The sequence below is a fragment of the Triturus cristatus genome, chromosome 6 (assembly GCF_964204655.1).
Source record: "Triturus cristatus chromosome 6, aTriCri1.1, whole genome shotgun sequence".
NCBI lineage: Eukaryota > Metazoa > Chordata > Amphibia > Caudata > Salamandridae > Triturus > Triturus cristatus.
In genome coordinates this window covers 1785198975-1785213592 of record NC_140589.1, presented here as the reverse complement: position 1 = coordinate 1785213592, position 14618 = coordinate 1785198975, and the positions used below count along the sequence as shown (strand labels likewise).

The following is a 14618-nucleotide window of genomic DNA, read 5'->3' as shown; positions in this document are numbered from 1 at the left end:
ATCCGTTCTAAACAAATGTATTACCGAATGATCGGGTCCAGATAAATCTTCGGTTCCTGAACATAAATGGCCATGTCGTCTGCATACATCGAAATCGCTAGTGGTAGGAGTCTAAGACGTAATGCAGCTGCCGCATGTTGCTGGCCTGTAACACATGCCAGAGGTTCCAGTGACAGAGTGAAGAAGATCGGCGACAGTGGGCAGCCCTGTCTCATGCCCCTGTATATGTGTATTGGCTCAAATGTAACCCCATTCACCTTGAGACAAGCCATGGTGGTAGTATATAGTAAGCAGACCCAGCGGAGAAAGCCTGGGGGCACACCCATCCGGAGTAAGATAGTGAACATGTAAGACTATTCAACTGGATCAAATGCTTTCGCAGCGATTAGCAAAACTGCTGCAGCTTTCAAAGAAGGGTCGATCTGATGAAATAGTGCAAAGATAATGCGTTGGTTCTGCACTGTTTCGCGGGTAGGGATGAAACCAGACCAAATCATGTTGGTGAGCAGGGGCTGCAGTCTGGTTGCTAATATTCTGGTCAGTATTTTTGTGTCTATGTTAATTAATGACAATGGGTGCTAAGAGGAGCATTGGTCTGAGGGATATCAAGTGATGGGGTAGCATTTGCTTATCATATGCTTCTTCAAACATCTTAAGCATGTTGGGGGTAAGGAGATCCGCATATTCCTTATAGAATTCAACTGACAGGCCATTCAGGCCTGGGACCTTGTTGTTAGGCAGCATACTTATAATTTCCTTAATTTCCTCCACCGTAACAAGTTGAGTTAAGTATTCTCTCTGGCCCCTTTATAACCATACCAGGGGAATATCTTCCAGATATCCTGAGATCTTGGCCTCTGACGCTCCCTCGCAGGAACTATATTAGAGGGAGTAAAAAGCGGAGAATTCTGAATCAATGGACGGGGTGCTGTAGCAGGATGTATCATTGGGTCTGTCATTCTCAGTTACATGTGACTGTGCCCACGGAGATCTCCATGACATGGCCAGGTGGTGCCCTGGTCTGCAAGCTTCCCCATATGCTTGTTCCACTTGCCTTCAGGAGAGGTGGCGTGACTCCTGCTCAGCTACAGTCTCATACTCAGAGATTTGGTCCCTAAAGTGTGCCAGTGTGCTTACCTTTGGATCGCTCTCATACTCCCGCTCCAACTTCTGCAAGTTGTCCTCCAGTTTCTGTAACTGGGTGCGGATATCCCGATATATTCCTATGCGCGTTCGAATGCATACCCCCAGAATGGTGGCTTTGAATGTTTCCCAGAGGACCCCAGCGCTATCAACCAAATCTGTATTTATGGCGAAGTATTCACTATAGATTTCCTCACTGTTTCCTGAAAAACTGGATCTAATAGCTCAGTGGGGTGTAGGTGCCACTGGAACTGTCGAGGGACATGCATTGGGATAGACAGCACCAGCAACACTGATGCTTGATCTGATAGGGTTTCGGGCAAATGTCGTATATCTTGAACCCAAGTGTTCACCTCCCTTGTTTCTAGCTAGTAATCTAAGCAAGACCAGGGCCCATGAACCAATGGTATATAGGTACCCTCCCTCCCGCTTGGATATCTGAGTCTCCAAATATCAATGAGGCCGAAGTCATGCATTTCATTGCGCATCACCTGCTCTGACTGTTTCTCCTGCCAATCCCCTTTAGCAGATCGGGTCCAAGTATAGGTTCAGTCCCTGCCCCATATAGTCACTGAGGGCTACAGAGCCCACAGTCGGCGTCAGATGTGTGTATAGAAGACTGAGTCCTGCAAATTGGGCCATAGGTATTAATGATAGTCAGCACTGTGCCACAAAGTACGCCCTGTACCATCGCTTACCGGCCGTTTTCATTGATCTCTGAGTATGTTGCCTGAAATGAGACCCCCTTCCTGATCAATATTATGACCCCCCCTTGCATATTTAGAGTAAGAGGCCACTCGCCAACCCGCCCATCTTGCAACAGCCATTTCCGCACCTCTGCCTCTGAGGTGCATCTACTGCTGCAGCGCTATTTGTACCTTATGCCTATCTAGATAGGCTAACACTTGTCTAATCTTTTTGGGATTATTGAACCACCATACATTCCATGTCATCAAAAGTAATGGATCAGCTTGTGGTGTTTTAACCATCTGCTTTAACTTTGCGCCACTGTGTGTGCACCAATTCTGAATGTAGAATCGTACCTGGCAGTGTCAGTAAGCATACATTTGTAGGCATTTTAAACAAAACAAACAGAACTCACAACCCCTCCCACTTCAGCATCCCAACTATGCTAAAGGCAGCATCCCTAGATGACCGAACTTCCCAAATGCAGTGCCTCAAAAATCTAAACCATAATCGAAACATAAGTCATACGTGGAACACTACTCGAGTGGGGAACACCCAAGGGGCAGCAAGTCAACCAGGTAACCTCCTGGTTGACAGAGGTGACCGGGGAGCTAGCCCGCCACTATAAGTTCATGAGACCAGCAGCAAGGCGGGCTGGGCGGAGATACGCCGGGTGCGCAGTCCATGGTGTCTCACCTGCCTCTAGACCTCCTCTAGTGTCTCCTGACCCACTGCAGTAATGAGGCGACAGCTCAGTATAGTACTTACAAATCTTAAAGTACTTACAAATCTTTCGGTCTCATCAGGTGAGGCCCCTATCCCAGCAGGAGCTTGTGCCACATTCAACCATCTCTAGCCATGTCAGCCAGCGGGACGATTGCCTGGTCAAGGAGCCCAACTGCTGAAGCACTCCAAAGCAAGCTGCTTAGTCATCCTGGTCCTGGGAGGACAGACGGGTCGCTGTGATCTGCTTCACAATTCCATCGCCGCTTTAGGAGTGGTGCATATCTTTTGGTGCATATCTTTTGGGTATCCTTATAGTCGATCCTAAATTTGGCTGGATACAACATAGCATACCCTACGAGCTGCCTCTACTGACGCTATAAAATCCAGAAAGGAGAGAGTATTTTTCTGGTATTGGATCTCCTGCCGTTCTCTGGATTGGCGTAGCACCGTGTACCGGTCCCGATAGCTTAGGAGGCGTGCAATAATGGGACATGGACGAGCGCCAGGGGGTGGCCTTGCCATCAGCGATCTATGTGCTCTTTCGAACACCAGCAAATCTGAGAATTGCTTGGCATCAAAGATCACCTTCAACAAGCTCTCCACATAGAGCTCCATATTTCCTGTGTTAGTGATTTCGGGAACCCCCATATCTGCAGGTTGTTCCACCTGGATTTCGCTTCGAGATCTTAATTCTTGGCTTGGATTACCTCCAAAACCCGCTCCATATTCAGGCATTTCTCTTGAGTGCTGCGGAGCATGTCTTCCCCTGTGGATATGCGTTGCTCCGCCTCCATTATTCTGGATAATTATTTGTCTAACTTAGCCACCATGTGGTCAATGCATAGGTTGAGCGTGTCAATTTTGCCATCTATAGATTGAAAGCTCTGCTGCATCATCGCCAGCGTAGAAGCCAATGCCGCAGAGCCATGGGTCTGAACGTCCTTCTCTGAATTCAGCATCACCTGCCTCCTGGGTTTGGTTGCTTGCTTTGCTTCAAAGGTGAGGTGAGACTGCTGTTTGTCATGTCTCAATGGAACAAACAAAGGCTTTCAGTGGATGAGGTGCATAGCAGTATAGGTGCATCCATGCCCTTGTCATTGGGAGGGTGCCCACCCAGGCCGCAGCGCACTCACTGGACCCCCAGGAGTTTTGATATTGTCAGCAACTGCCAGCTCAGATAGTGTGCTGTAAGAAATTTGACTGAGATGAGTGCGGGTTGGTCTTCGGGATTTTACTCCTGAGGTCAACATACCCTTTGCTGTAACAGTAGCGTAATACACTGAGATGATCACAAATAAAGCCTCAGTCTGAAAGTGGGTCACTGGAATGAGTTCTATAATGGGTGTGGGTTGAAGAAAAAGAAAATCAAGGGCAAGAACAAGATGGAGGATTTGTCACTTCAAAGCAAATAGGGGAGTTTCATGCAATTCATAGATGTATGTGCTTCACACAGCTGGAGGTCAAATAGCCTTTGCTAATACCAGTTAAATCCATATTCATCTCCTTCAACTCGTGCAGGCATGTGATCCTCCTCAGATTTTAACTCACCCCCTTGCTGTGTTTTGTGTGACTCCCAGAGCTAATAGCCCTGCATGAGTGCCGGGAAACCAGCAACCAGGTATGGGGAGCAAATAACTTCATGAGATTCCAGCAAGGCCAGACCACCAGGCCCCGCGGCTCAAACCAGCCCATCTCAGGTCCCAATCAAGGCGATCGGGGGGCGGGCCTCCAGTTACACCAGCCGGCCTCACCGTTGACACCCTGCATACTTTTACAAAATGTTCTGTTCTTCCACAGTTCAAACAAGTTGCATTTTTGGCATCTTACATTGTGTTGGATGCAATATGGCCAGGAGCACCACAGCAAAAACATCTCACCTCCCGAAAATTGGTACCTCTTTGCTTCACTTCTCCGTCGGTTTTTGTTTCGGGCAACTCTATTTTTTTATATCACTTCTCTTTTACTTTCTCTATTTACTTTCTCTATTATCATCATACACATTTACAGTTTTGTTTATTGCATTTTTCCCTTTAGTATTATTTGTAAGCTCCATCTTCTTTAGCCACATCGCAGTGTGTTCCATATCCTTAGCTATTTTAATGGCTTTTTCTAAATTAGGGTCTTAAATCAGAAGTTTCTCTTTTATCTTCTTGTTATTGGTACAGATCACAATTTGACTATTTGATCACTCATTAACAAATCAGATAACTGCTCAAAACGACAGGACAATTCTAGCCCTTTTAATGCAGCCACATATAATGCGATGTCTTCATCTACACTTTGTACTCTCGAGAAAACTTTGACTCTCAAGAACTAAATTTGTTTTGGGGGTAAACTAAGTCTAGCAACTGTACCCATCATAAAAATTATTGGGCTGACCATCACACATGCCAAGAGATACCTCTGGCAAGTCTTCATAAGTTATACTTTACGCAACATCAAGATGATGAAGGAGAATAGCTTTTTGTCTCAGAGGCCCATACGTATCACCTCCGCTATCCAACATGTATGTAATAAATATCTTCTTCCATTGCTTCCACGGTATTAGTGGCTCTCCAGGTGTCTGTAAAAATGCTGCAGGTGAAGCCATACTCAGATCTGCCATATCACCTGCAAGAAATTCAATATATCAAACAAAAAAAAAAAGTAAAATAAAAATTCAATATAATAAACTAATACGAAAAAGCTATAATATTAATCTAAAATAACGTTGCTCACATTCCTTCTTCCCTTTTTTCCTCTTTTACAATATTTCTATAAGTTCTTTTGTTTCCTTTTCACCTTTCATTTCTAAGTACTTTCCTTTAATGCATCTCCTTAGTAGTCCTTTCTCTGTTTCCTCATAGTCCTTCAATTATGCCCAGGGCTTATAAAGTTTCCTATGCTCAAGGATGCATTGTTTTTTCTAGGTTGGAGACGTCAGCGTGAGGAATGCAGGACTGAATACTAATGAAGAAAGGAAAACGCACTCGCTCGAAAGGAGGACAATCTCTGCAGGACACTCTCTGCAGCAGGGGTCTCCAACGAGTAGCTCGGGAGCTACTGGTAGCTCGACAGTACCTTCAAAGTAGCTCTCTGAGGTGAAGTCAAGCCCAGTATCAATTTCAGATTAGGTGCCTATTAAAGAAGGCAGCACTGATCATTTCAAGACCCTAAGAGTGACAGCCACCCACACTTATCACAGTAACTCATACTAACACTCAAACACACACTGTGCCAGCTTATAGGACCTGCTATTTCACAGTCTGTATCCAATCTCAATATAATTAAGCCACAAGGAGATTGACCATGTTGTAGTCCCTCCTTTAGCAGTCACAACATGTGTGTGAACAGTGCACCATCAAAAAACTAAGGCAGCAGTAGCCTGAGCTGTAATCAGTGCTGACTCACCAAAGTGCGGGACTGCAGGAGTCAGAGTGAAAATGTCAGTTAGATGTATGATCAGCTCAAGACCTGAGGAGAACAGGGCATGATCCAGACCTGAGAAAATTAAGAGATTCATCAACATTTATGTGTGTGCCCATAATAAACACTATTGCTTCCTGAAACTATGCCTGGTGCCAAGAACCGCTAAATATATATGCTAGCCACATCATAAGAGTGTTATATTTGGCATAATTGTGTCCATTCCTGAAATAATAGTGCCAATGGCATAATAATGGTCATCCTTGACTATTTCAGTATTTTTGGTCTAGTTGTGGTATGCTGGCAGCCATCATAGACCTACTCGGAGCATGACTGGTCTATATGTAACTATTCCTGGCAAATTAATGGTCATGACTGATATGTGGTCTGATCCTTCTGGTTTCCAGCCTTGGCACAACTGTGCCCCTAGTATAATGGTGGGCATTACTGGCATAATCCAGGCATCCCTGGTGCTATGGTGAGCATCCATTATGATATAATGGGGTAACCCACAATTGTCCACGGACCTGGGTAACGATTGGTATGGGAAACAACAGTCCTAGACTTCTTTAAAGCTACAATTCAGTTATGAAAAACATTCATTAGCCAAAGGGTATCCGGTACATATAGAATTAGCATTGTATCATTAATGTACCATCATTTTCTTTACAATGCAAACAAGTATATCCTAAAAAGACACAAAGGCACAAAATATCGCTCCAATAGTGACTGTTTATTATTTAGTTACTTTTATAACAGATCACCATATTCAATGCTCCAAATAGAGAAAGAGGTTGCTCCAAGGGGAGTGTGAAAAAAGGAATGTGCTCATGAAGTAGGATAGATATAAAGGAGGGGAATCCAAAAGGCAAATTCAATAACCAATCAATTACACATTCTGGTATCCTTAGTAAAACTGGTTGTGGTTCATAGTGGCACCAGTTTTACAGATAGGCCAGTCACTTATGGATTTACAAATATTAATTTCATGATTTTCTGATGATGCACAGAGAACATTCATCTGTGAAAAGGCAGGCTGGGATGATATCAGGTACAGGCACACTGGGGGAGTGTGTCGACATTTCTACCCTGGTGCAATGAGGGTAACTTATATCCTTTGCAGGCGGGTCTTCCTCAGGGGCTGTATCCTCACTGGACCTCACCCTAGGTTGCTTCTCCTCCAACCGTCCTGAGGAAGACCCGCCTGCTGAGGATATAAATTACCCTCATTGCAGTCTTAGTTTTCAAAAATGGGGTTTCTTCTGGAAAATTGAGTTTGTTTGCCCACAGTGGAAAGTAGTATTAGATAGAAAAATGTGCATTTTCAGAAACTGTTGAATGATAATTCAAGCTGAGCTGGGGAGACGTACTGCTGTGCTTGTTCTTTGTGCCACTGGGCATGTCAAGATTTGAATGTTACTTCAATAGTCAAGGGGAGGCATTTAATATTGAAGAACTTTTTCCCAGCATTTCTGCTGGTAACCGCACTTGGTATACTCGGGTGGTAACTACTGAAAATCTTGCTTTGGGTGGTCATAGTGTAGTCACTATTTTACAGGTGTAAAATTTGCTAGTAGCTCAGGAAGACTTTCCTTGAGCAGAAGTAGCTCTCTGCAGTATGGGTGACGCACCAGCTCCCACTAGGCACACGTAACCGCAGGATGCCAATGTACACATGCAAAAATGGCTAGAATGGTGATGCGCTAGGTAAACACACGGGGCTTACGTCTCCAGCTACAGTTAGCGCGTGAGGCGAGTCTCAACGATAGCCAGGCTCTCGCTTCTACCCATTGATCATTTCCACACTATCAGTGGTATTCCTAAATATTACTCAACAATTGAAAGCCAGCACCCTACTTGCTTTTAAAGTTGTTCCACGGTTTTAGTATCACCAACATCACTTTGCTTCAAATGTTGATACTTACGCAGTGGCTTCCTTTGTGAACCAGGGGTCGGGATGCCACAAGTCTGACCCTGCGCAGCCAGTTTTCCTCGTCGCCACTGTAAAGATGAGGTCTGCACAATCTCCGATATACATCTCCAGCTGTTCCTTCCTGTCGCCCTCCCAGCTCCTCAGCTTCTTTCCCTTTCCCCCTTCTTCTCTGATGTCACATTCTACTTCCCGCACTCTACATTCCCTCCACCTTCTTTTTATGCTAGCTTCACTGTTTTGCGACGGCTGAATGAGCTACTTCTGTTGTGTTTGGAAGGCAACTTGTGGTTCAGAGCCAGGTATATTGCAGCCTCAGGTTTGAAGAGGGTGGCATCAGAGCCAGGCATATTGCAGGTTTGAAGAGGGTGGCATCAGAGCCAGGCATATTGCAGGTTTGAAGAGGGTGGCATCAGAGCCAGGCATATTGCAGGTTTGAAGAGGGTGGCATCAGAGCCAGGCATATTGCAGGTTTGAAGAGGGTGGCTGATGCTTTGTGCCAGTCGCGATGAGCGAGATTCTATGGTTTAACCTCTAAAGGGGACACAAGAGGCTTTTGAGGGGCAGAGGAGTTGTGGGAAATTGGAATGTGAGAGCAATGCATCTAGTGGAGCACTCATTGACTGATTTGAAGAGATATATAGGAAGGAATAGATGGAGATTTTGCAGCCAGGATCTTTGAGAAGGCAAAAGCGTTGAAGGGACTTAGAAGACAGAAGGAACAACTTGATCAGTTTTGTAATTGCTGTGAAATCTGGATGAAAAATGGCCAGGATTGCTTTCTATGGGATGTTATTATGGGGTTATGATCTGTGTGGTGGACAGTCGGGGAAAGAGGATTCTGGAGGGACTGTCCAGGAAGAAGGTTAGTGATTCAATAATAAAGAAAACGTTCTCTACCTGTTTGTTCCAAAATGTACTCTGTATCATTAGATAAATAGGTTGACACTCAAACTAAGGCTAATCATAACAAAAACACAAGAACAGTTTGAATGCATAAACAAAGGTCAGTTAATGAGTGCTTTTATTTTCCACAATGGTCGTTATTCAGTCGTATTCACAACACGTGCTTATTCGTGACTTAATGGAGTAAACATCAGAACATATACAAAAACCATACATTTAGAAGGTCCCAGACATCATCAACTGCACACAAAATCACAAATTTATACCGGTATCACAGCACACCAAAATCACACTTCGTACTTACAAAAATAAAGAAATGGTCAAAATGACCCGGAAAAGACCGGCTGAAATTCAGCCGCAATGAACAATGTATAAATGAAATCATAAGAAAACATTCAATACAATATTAAAAGGTCCATGTTGCATCAGAGTGATAGGGGCATGGTTGGACTTCAAAGAAGCGCCGACGCGCGTTTCGGTGAGCGCACCAAACAGTGGGTGCCACCTTCCTCAGGGCGAACAGAATGGAATTAAGGTAAACTTTGCTGGGACCTGCGGTTATAACTCTAAATGTCGGATCATGCTGGCAAAATGGCGGCAAGAAAGCTCTGGTTGTACACGGGTAGTGGGAGCAAACCGAGACAAAAGTCCTCTAGGAGAATCAAACGTCAAGCACTGTTGGAGAATGTGAGGGGCTCAAAGAGCTTGATCGGAGTTTTCAGAGAAGGGGTTAAACAGAGTCCATGTCAATCGAGGCGGCGTTTAAAGTTACTTTGAAACGTGAAGCGCGCTGTTGGCGGATCCGTTTAGGCTACTCTTCGTTGCGGTGCAGTGATCGAACTGTTAAGAGATGTAACAGACGAAAGAGCCGCCGGGTAGAAGATCTATGACAACGCACGTCTCATCGAGAGGATAGGCGAAAATACTCGTGGCCAGGAAGAAGGTTAGGGCAGCGTGGTTGAGGTTTCCGGTGACCGTTGAAATGCTGATATGAATCCACATGGGAGAAGCTGATGTTTGGGGCCCTGTTCACTATCATGTTTTTTGGTGAGAAGGGGACAGGAACAAGTGTGGAAATGGGGGATGTTGCAAGGAAAACGAAGAGAGTGGGCTTCAGTTGAGAAGGTGCAAGAAAGACCAGAAAGGTAGAGGTAGTGTAGTCTGGCTGCAGAAGGTAGGGGAGCAAAGGGTGTACCCAGTGTCATAGTTGGGCCAGTGTTTGGGGGGTAAGTGTTCAGGGTAAGAGCTGATATCTGGGTATGAAAACCAGACTAGTGTAAAAAGCAGACAGGTGAGGCGCCACAGGAGACAGGCTGGGTTTAATGATGGGGAGTTCAGGACTCATTTGTTCCACATTGGGGCAGCTACTGAACGTTACTGATTAAGGATGAGTGTTGACGGGCTGCTAGGACCGGGAAGATGGAGGCCTGCATATTTGGGGGTATGTGCAGGAAGTTTGTGAAGGATTTACAGGGTAGGCATAACTGGTTGAGCTTTATCCTACAGGTACAGGGGAAGAGTCGGGTAGAAGGAAGTAGGTATGGATTTGTGGACATTCATGTGTGAAGTGGGCAAGAAACAGATTGGTAAAAAATTCTTTGGACGTCTACTCATAAAAGGTGTACTCAATTACATCTTTTGATCTGGCCTTGGGGGGGGGGTGTGATGGGGCAGCTAATGCCCTCACTGTGGGAGCTGAGGGGGAAGTGGCCCCATCCAGATGGAGCAGTGGCGTAGCTAGAGCTTGTGGCGCCCGGGGCTATCCCTCAGATTGCCGCCCCGGTGGGGGGGGGGGGGGGGGGGGAAAGAAAGGACAGCACGCACTTGAAAGAGGTCCGAGAGACACGTAGTATCGCCGCTAATAGTTACCTCGATCATGCAAGTTACATGCACATACATGACACGGTCCAAGGCTACACAGTTGAATGCACCAGTGACCGGCAGTACAAAGGAGGACACACAGACTGCATGATCTATCTGGGGACTCAGAAAAACCACATGCGACATCTATCAGAAAGCTGCGTGAACGATTACCTGGTAATCACCTCAGCACAATGTAAACATGCACATACATGACACTGTTCGGGGATCCGTCATTTACAGCTGACAATAAATGTCCAAACATCATGGTCCCCCCCATTAAAGCAGTGGGGACGTGCACAAACGTGATTTGCTCTGAGGACCCAGAGCCAACTTAACAGTGTCGAAGCCTGTAATTCTTTATCTTTCAAAAACAGCAAATTAATTATTCACAGGGAATGACTCACTGTGTGCCCTTAGAACTAAACTCAGCACAAAGGGGTCAGTCAGCTCCACAACCTTGCCAACACAGACCAGATACAAAGCCCGCTCTGGTGGCCCAATGGCAACAACCAGGGATCACGCCCTGTCATTACTTCTAAGCAGCAGCAACCAACTCCCTGGGACCCAAAGCCAGCTTGTAATAGTGCATCTCTCCTTCAGAGCAGCCTCAGCACACACATGGTGCACAGCCTACCCAGGGGGCCCAAAGCTAAAATACAGGGAGTGGAGACACATTGTCATCACAATCCTTAAACACAGCTGTAGGGGCCATGGGAATATGTTCAACCCTATCCAGGGACTCCGTGAATAATCAGAAGAAACAAGAAACATTACATTTTTCTGCAATTTTGTTTTCACATTACTTTCATGGTAACCAAGTGTTAAAAGTCCGCAAAAACAGTAGAATCATAATAACGTGTCTAGTATGGAACACCAAGGCTGTGTAACACACGTCCCTGTAACACACGTCTTCAGCTGCCTCCCAGACCCGAATGTAGGCATGGCAGAACCAAGGTCTGGAGAAAAATAACCGCTTAAAAGAAGTCCGGATATGAAGTAAGCTATGTGTGCTTTTACGCATGTGTGTTTCAAAATGTCCACGGCTCAATCATTGGACAGTGGTAGCTTGCTACTACTGGTATCGCTCTACTCACAGACATCCGGGAATAAAGCCCTTCATCAGATCCCTTACGCATTTCAAAAGGTTCATAACCTTAGTGGACACAGACCTGGATGCGCCTAGACAACTGCTGACTAACTGGAGCAATCACACTGGCAACCTGCAATCACAACTGGAGCTCTCGTAACCTAGGCCCTGGTGCCCTGGGATCAGAGAATACCAGGTTCTTCTCTTGTATCTTGTATCTCAATCTTTTGTGTTCCTTTCCTCTCACAAGCCAAAATGCTTAAGGTAAATAGCTCACACAACATTCAACTCTCTCTAGAACTCTAGGCTCTACAGATGAATGCATTATTTAGGAAGAGAGAGATGAAAGGCTTGCCTGTGCTCGCAGGTAAATGTATCAATGAGAGAATGGAAGCAGAGAGGTCAGTTTATCCCTGCTGTTTCCTGAGGAGAATTACAAGAAGACATCAACATAAGGGCAGGGTACAGACTGACATTTACCCAGAGACAGGTGCAATAGCCCACATGTCTAACTGGCGCTAACAGCACAGCCACCACTTGCTCAGATGAAGACTTATTCCACACTCAGCGCTTATAGTACAAGTATCACTCATATGTCACAGATAGCAAAAGTACTACTTACGTGCCACAGTGACCACAGCTATCATCACATGTCAAAGGCAGCTGATTAGTACCATTCATCTGATCATTGCCTTGCTCTTCTGGTTAATTTCTTACTCAGTACAAACAGCAAATCTATCCTTTAAGGTTTTTGTCAGCAGAGCTACTCTCACCAGACAACAGAGCATTCCCAAACAAGTTACAGGGAGCAAAGCTATGCCTTAATAGCAGCTGAGCTATCCTTGGATAGGTGATTGTCCTTCTGACAATCTGTCCGCACGGTGTCTAAGCAACTAGGGAACAGGGAACCAGTGAACAAGAGGGGTTCAGGAACTAATGCTTTCAGGATGGCGTTTGGAGAAAGAGAGACTCTCATACTTTAGTGGGACAGGTAAAACAAAGGAACCGGGAGACGCAATACTTGGAGACAGACAGACCTCAATATTGAGCGGCTTTAGGCTGGGAAACATCAGGCAGAGTAGAAATGGAAGGCTAGAACAAGACAACAGAGACAATGAAAGCAAGAGACAGGCCAGTTCCAACTACAAGGATACAGGCAAATAAGAACATAGGGTGGAATGTTTGAATTTGAACCTAGATGAGGAACAATGCATACCAAAGGAGAAACATAAAATCCACAAATATTGCACTAGAATGACTCTTACATCAACCACCTGTGTCATTTAGAAGGGCACATGGCATTACGTTCAAACAACACTACCATAGCTGACACTAATTAGGGGGAAGGATTCAAGGCCCTAACCTCCACTGTGAACCACCATGCAGAACCCCCAAACACACTCAACATTAACACAGGTTAGGCTGGAAAGTGTCAAGAGTCTCTCCTCCCCCCCAACTCCATTTATAGAACAGCTCTATGAGGATAACCAATGTCTTCCAAGCCAGCCACTCACATTAATGTGATTCAGTTCCTCTACTGGAAAACCTCTGACGGATGAATCACAAACGCAGACTGATGTCTGCATAAAGTGCCGAGGCCAAGTAATTGGCTAACTCTGAACCATATCTGGCAGGTCAACATAACAGAACTGCTGCTACACATGCTAAACCTCTTCTCTATGTGTTTGGAAACGTTGCATACCAGCTGTCCATACTGTCCCTATGCTGTGTGTGAATTAGCGAAGCTTTAAGAGACCGTTCCACTTAAAAAAAAAAAAAGAAATCAAAATGACTGTCCTTGTCAATTTTGTTTTATATTTAGCTGCTTACAATTGTGTTTCCATTATTTTTTTAATAACATTTCCCAAATTAAGCTTGAATATTGACGTTCAAACAGTTTGAATCAAACTTCTATGTAGGTACACCAGGAATACACTGTTGTATGTATCAAGTCTGCATCATCTAGGGCTGTAAGGGCACAGCCTGTCACCATTTCACATAATTATATTAAAAAGTAACGAAGAAAGCCTTTGTGTGCAAGGATAAACGTTTCCTGTCTCTGTCCCCATTTCTCTCACAAGAGGAACCTAATAGACAAGAACTGCGCCGGGGCTTACCTGTTTGAATGAAGCTCCCCTCACGCTACATTCCACAAACAGTGCTCCAGGTTTAAATGTCCCATCCTCACAAGCACCAGGAGACCCCAAGCCAAGGCACCCCAAGCTCCGCTGCACAGCGCCGTCCACAGGAAGCGCAAGCACTATTTTGTGTCCCGACCCGGACCAGACCCCAGGCGGCGCGCACAATGAACCCGGACGCCTCCGCCCAGCGTGCAGTCAACCTTGCAGAAGCTCGTGCGACGTCACGGGCCTATGCTAGGTGGTGGTGGCGGCGTGCGTACGCTGCAGGCAGCAGTTGCAAGCAACAGGTGGCGGTGCGCATGCGCTCGTACTTCAAACATGGCCGCGCGAGTGGCACTGGTGGCCCATTGCAGTGGCCTTTATAATTTATTTGGGGACACTGACACTACTGTAACAGTAGTGTCAGAACGCACATATTAGCCCCACCTTCAGGGGCTGGAGCCTACTTCTGCTGCTAAATTAGCTGGGGTAAGGCTGGTTTTGGATATTCGCGCTGAAGAGGAGAGAAAGAGTTGCTTTGCTGCAGAAGGCGCAGGGCCTGCGCCACTAAAACATTTTAGCAATGCAGTGATCCAACCTCACGAGTGGGCGGTGGGGAGCGCAAAAGTTTAAGCATTATCAAAATTTCACAGGCACTTTTGTAAAATGCGAGGCATTTTTACAAAAGTGTTGATATTGTGATTTTTTTGCAATCATGACATCCTGAAGGGTTTGATTTACACCTTAAACA

At 45.5% G+C, this 14618-nt stretch overlaps 1 long non-coding RNA gene across 1 annotated transcript in view; it reads right to left on the bottom strand.

The window, feature by feature from the left end:
• Positions 1-4551: 4551 nt before the first annotated feature.
• Positions 4552-14618, bottom strand: part of LOC146822003 (uncharacterized) — a 105092-nt gene continuing 95025 nt past the window's right edge. Inside the window, exon 4 of the long non-coding RNA XR_014963220.1 lies at positions 4552-5166. This is a non-coding gene — a long non-coding RNA (uncharacterized LOC146822003). The remainder of the gene's footprint in view (positions 5167-14618) is intronic.